This window comes from Zosterops lateralis (genome assembly GCF_965231275.1).
Source record: "Zosterops lateralis genome assembly, chromosome: 2".
NCBI lineage: Eukaryota > Metazoa > Chordata > Aves > Passeriformes > Zosteropidae > Zosterops > Zosterops lateralis.
The window spans coordinates 32,484,475-32,490,474 of NC_139763.1; positions in this window are offsets into that span (position 1 = coordinate 32,484,475).

Sequence of the window (6,000 nt, forward strand, 5' to 3'; positions counted from 1 at the left end):
AGAGCCTTTATTTCTCAGCTCAGGCTGGAGAGGCATTATTTGCTTTTGGTATATCCATGCTGTCTGTTCCCAGTCTGGAAGTTCTTGCTCTTAATGTGTCTGGAAATAATCTCCCAGACTTTGAGGCGAAGTTGCTCAGCTGTATCCTCCTTGATCTCCTTGAGGTAGCTTAGATCTCCTTCCCTGCAGCCCTTGGGGACCTCTCATGAGCACTGTGATTATTGAGACATGGCAGAAGTGGCCTCACAGTGACATTGGCCAGCACTGTTTGTGTTACCAATTGCTGTCTGATCCCATGAGTTTATGTATGCCCAGTTTACCTAAGTAGTCTCTGACTTCATGCTCCTCATCCAAGAACAGCATCTTTCTCCCTCAAGCTTTGCTGCTCTCCATAAGGATCTGGGAGCTCTAAGACTTTGCCATGCCAGCAGTGATGGCACTGATATACTCTTTTCTGTATCCCATGCCACTGGTGCTCTGTCTCATTAAGGAGCAGTGTCATAATTACCTCAGTCCTCTTTTTGCTGCTGATGTACCTACCAATGCTCTTATTTGTCCTTCACATCCCTCACCTGTTTCAACTCCAGTTTAACTGTGGCCTTTACAATTTTATCTCTGCATACTCAGGTGATGGTACTAAAGACCTACCTGGAATTTACGGCAGTCAATCATTATATGGAAGCTGTCTCCATAACTTTTATCAGGACATTGGGTCACCTTCTTATTTCCTTATAGCAGAAAAGACCAGTATCCAAGATAGGAACACAATTGATTTATATGATGATGGTGTTTTTAAACCTTCTGTGTTTCCAAATAGTAGCTGACACTTTTTGGGTTTTTTCGCCATTGGAGACCATCAATTGCATTTTTTTTCCATGGATTGCAATCCTGAGATCTTGTCCCATGTTAGTATAGAGCAGTTCATAACCCATCTCTGCTCTGAGGTAATATAGTTTAGATGTGTCACATGTTTTCTTCTGAAGAAACCAATACAATTATGAGGAAGGGGCAGATGATAACGGCCAGAGGAAGTGTGGAGGATGGATCAAGTTGATGTGAATGCTGGTGGTTATCTAATTCTCTGGCCAAATGCAGAGGTAGGAGAAGGAGACTTTCCCAAAAAGGACACAGGTGTGAAAAACCTCACATTTCTTTCTATTTTGAGATGTGGGACAAATCACATTGGCAGCGAACAGGCGAAGAATGATACATTAAGGAATATACCTCAGACTAGTTGCAGTATAGCAGTGTTGCATGGATGGATGCTGCATAATGGATTTCATTTTGATTCTGCCGGGCACAAGTTGCCATTTTTGGGGAAATACTAGATCACTTTTAGGTTTTTTAGCATGTGCTTGGGGTTTCTTTTTTTACTTTGAGATAGCGTGACTAGCAGTAGACTAACTGTGGCCATTGATGTGACTAATTTCTTTGTGTTACAGTGGGGATGATTGTACTTTCCCACCTCATTTAAGTATGTTACATATTCTGAAGTGATGAGATACTAGGGTACAGAAATGCTCTTGCTGCCATGAGTGCTTTCAGCTACTTTGCATTGATATAGCCAGCTGCTGGAAAGCAACTGGATCTGCCCAGCTGAGCAGGCTCCAAATTTGGAGAAATGTAACTGGAACACCCAGTGGAAAAGCTACCATTCCCCTCTCTGCTTCCTTGCTAATCCCTGCAACTCTAGGGCCTGGGTATGGACTGCAGCTGAGGAGAACAAATGGTTTGACTGCCTTTTGCAGTGATCTCTTCACAGTACAGGCTCTGGTGAGTTGCTTCAATTACATTATTGAAGTAATGCTCGGTAAAAAAGTAAAAATCAGCTATTATGGCTAATAACCTGGTCATGAAGTGGAAGTCCTGCATCTGAATATTTGTTTTAGCATCTGAATATTTGGAAACAAACAGTATTTTTTAACTGCTGAAGGCAACAAATGCAACTTGTCTCATAGACAAATTGTATGGAATAGGCAGTGGTTCCCAGCAGGAGGGAAAAGTCTAAAAATAGAATCCCAAGCCTCATTCACAATTTAGTTATGATGCTGGAGAAATGCCATGGTGAACCAAGTCTGCTGCATATTAATTTCAGTAATGTTGATATCTCACTTCAGAACTTTGTAGCAAATAATTTCCTGTCTTTATAAACATATGCAGAATGCCGTGTGTGTTCTGTTCTCATTTAATTTGAAAACCCCGATACAAATGGTTTGGTAATACTTTTTTTGGCATTCATTTCAAATAGTTATGTGAGTGAATATTAGATTATGAAGCTCTGTAAGTGAAACCCCTTAGGTGATAGGGATGCACTGAAGTGTACTGAGACTTTGTGAGTCAAGTCAAATGCTTCAGCATCCCTTTGCAGATAGAAGGATAAGGGAAAGGAAAAGATCATCAGTGATGGAATGAAATACTGTAGTTTTGAGTTAGAGCTTAGTCTGTACAACTGGGAGATTCAAGAAATGCCCTTTATGTCGGCATTTCTGAAGGGCTATGCGTGCTACTGAGTCATGAAAAGCATAGTTGTTCTCCCTTTTCTCCACACAACTAGATGGACTGGTCCCTTGGTTAAGCTGTGATCTGGAGGTTCATGTCATCTTGAAGTGGCTCCGTTTCTGAAGACTTATTTCAATTGGGTGACATTGTTTCAGTTCCTCCCTGTGAACTGAGGGAGGTTTCATGACTCATTTGCTGAAATAAGTTTGTCAGGGAGAATCTTGTTTCCCTGAATGCTCTACCCAGCCCAGTGGCCTCTGGAAGGAAATAGGGTGAAAGGAGACACAGCTCACATGCACCTCTTTGTCTCCAAGTCCAATGTACCATCTTTCTGCAAGCCTTGAACTTAGGGCCTCCAGTCTTCTTGAAGATGGAGCAGAATATAGGCATTTCAGTTCTTTCTCAGGAGGTGAGAAGTTTGTGGTTTGCTGCAGGTCTTCATTTGTGCACATGAACTGGAAACACTCTTTCTCTTTTGTTGGCCATTCTGTGGGTTTTTGTTTGTTTGTTTGTGTGTGTTTGTTTGTTTTCCTTTTTGCTTGCTGCTGCGCTGTATTACATATTTCTACATTCACAGTCTGGCCCTGGTTCCTGACTTGTATTCAGAAAGAAGTCTTGACCAGTTGTAGCTGAGAAAGATGCTTAGGAGCAATGATTTTGTTTACTCAGAGATTTTGTGCGGACATCTTGGTGTGTCTTGCAGCACTCAACACAGCTGAAGCTGCCTTACATTACATAGCTATGCAGGTTTGGACTAGCCATTGTTTTGGTTGTAGAAGAGGAGCCTGACTGACAGCTGTTTTTCTGACCACATGCCTGCATTTTTTCCCAAGATATATATAGAAGTCTGTTTGCTGAGCTGAGCAAAATGGCTTTGTGCAATTAATGTGACACACTTCATAATGCTTGGAAGGATGCAGGCAACTGCATTTGTAAACCTGCCATGGCTAATATATATATATATATATATATATATATATATATATATAAAACAATCAATCCCAGTGCAAACGTGTTTTTCTAAAAAAGGGACCAATAATGCCTAGTTGTAATGTTGCTTTTGAGACAAAACACTCTGTTTTTCCAAGAGAATTTGTGTCATGTCCATTTTATAATTTATTTTTTTTTATAAACTCGTTTTATCCTTGGGTTATCCTACACAGTGACAAATTTAATTTATGACTTTTTTTTCTTCTTTGGAATTTTAATGTCATAATTACTTTCCTATTTAAACAGCTCATTCCTTGAATACAGAGTATGGTTTGGTTATTAGCACTGCAGTGGCACCTTGGTGAAATCAGGTTCAACCAGCTCTCCATATTTTTTCCAGTCAATAAATGATTTTTAAAAGATCATCATGACAATTGGAAAGCTGAAGGCTCAGGTAATTAGCATCAATATGCAGCTTTCTCCACACAATATTTTATAAGCTGCTTTACTATTACTGTTGTCTGGGGAGGTTTTAATTTGAAAAGGGCACTCGTGAGGGGTGTCTGCATGAAGATGAAACCTTATTTAGCTTGAGAAGAAGTAGCATCAGCCACAGCTCCAACATCTCTTGTCTTAGGTGCAAGAGGATGTTAGAATAGAAGCCCATCTCCCTTCCTTTCCTCAGCATCAGCACTCATTTTACTATAGATGTTGCCCCTGCAGTTCACACTAGCTACAGCTACACATCAAGATCAACCTCCTGTAGCTATAAGGACCTACCCTGCAGTATGACCTTACTCTAAAGGTAGAATGTACAACTCACAACATTTCTTCATCAGTGTATAAACATCAGATGCTTGGCTGGCTACCCCTTTCAGGAAAACAAGAAGATGGAGAGCTGAAGCTGTTTCATGTGCTTTGCCACAGTGAATTGCCTGGGTTTAGTATCAGATGGAAGTTTAATTCCTGTACTTTGTGTCTTACTCCCTGTCTTACTTCCAAGGAACATCAGAGGAGGAGGAAGAAGGACAAGGACCTAGGAGGCATTGATCATTGAAGAGTGTAGCTGGGGAGAAGAGGATGCAAATGTTAATTTATTACTGGAGTGGGTATAAATGGTGTTTGAACCCAGAGATTAAAAATAGTATAGTTTGTTTGTGTCCTGAGACAACCGCTGTCCCCAGAGCTGAGCTCTCCTCACAGAAACATGGGATTGGGAGATACCATACAGATAAAGTTTTATGCTTGGGCCTCTGCTAGAGTGTGTTGGAGGCTGAATCTGACCCATGTGGCCTTGGCATGTGACCCTGTCACACCTCTGAACCACAGAACTGGAACTTACTCTAGGTTGGTAATACTCATACTGCAGAAGAGATCACCCAGGCTATTTTCTACCCAGCAAAAGCATTTGTTAAGTGTTTGATCTGGCAGAGCATTGAACATCTATCACATTCACTTTGATCCAATAACTGCCCAAACATACATCTATGGTAAACGGTCTTGTTTGCATTTGTTCTTTTGCTTTCAGTTTTTCTTTCTTAGTTTTGCATTTTGTAAGATCAGAAAATAAAACTTTCTGTCTGGCATGCTAAAGAAATACAGCTATTTTCACTGAGAAAGTGAAATCCTACATGACAGAGGAAAATCTGCTTGAAATATATGCAAGTTTTTCCCTGAATAAGCACTGAAATGTTTGGCCCTTGGGATGGAAATAGACCTTGGAGTTTTACCAAGGTGCTTCAGAGATCCCTGCTCCCATTGCTTTTCTCTTTCAAATATGATGACTGGAGCTGTCTGGATGCAATACTCATTTGAACTAAAAATAAATATCTTTTAAATCAGGATCCTCCTTCTTCGATCTCTCAGAAAGTCTGCTAAGGTATAATACAGTTTTTGGTGCTGATTTTCTAGGCTGGTTTTTAATCTGTGTGAACTGTGAAAAGCTGATTTTACTTTATTTACGTGGAAAAGGCCAAGCTTGTGAGTAAATTATTTGTTGCTAAAGATCTGATAAGCTTTTTAGTACTAGTTCTTTCCTAACCTTCAGTACTCATTTATTGCAAGTACTTAAAAATAAAACCAGCTACTTCACTTTGTTTGGAGACATTGAAGAAGAAATATAGAGCTCTTTATGTACATGAGAATCAGATTCAAACAGATACAATGAATGTTAATTGTGACTTGTCATGTTTTCCTTTGTAAGCCTAAAAGTTCTTTGACAGCTTTGAAATTGTGGAAAGAAATATTTTTTAAAAGGCACAGAGCAGATGTAATTCTGTGCCCTGAAAGGCTGAACTGACAGCACTTTTGCAGAAGGCAGCACTGGGTGAGTGCTGCTATGATTTTTCACAAGTGACATCTGATTTAAGAAGTATCCTCACCATTCCAGAGAAGATATTGAAAATTAATATAACCTCATGCTTCTAAATTGATCAAAATTGATGTCATTGCAGGCTTAAAGGCATTGTAAAGCTGGATGAGCACTCACAAGGCCAAGTAGGGTAAGACCCTTAAACAATGTAGGTTCTGTAACAGTGGACATCACAGCATAGTCTGCTGGATTACAGCTTC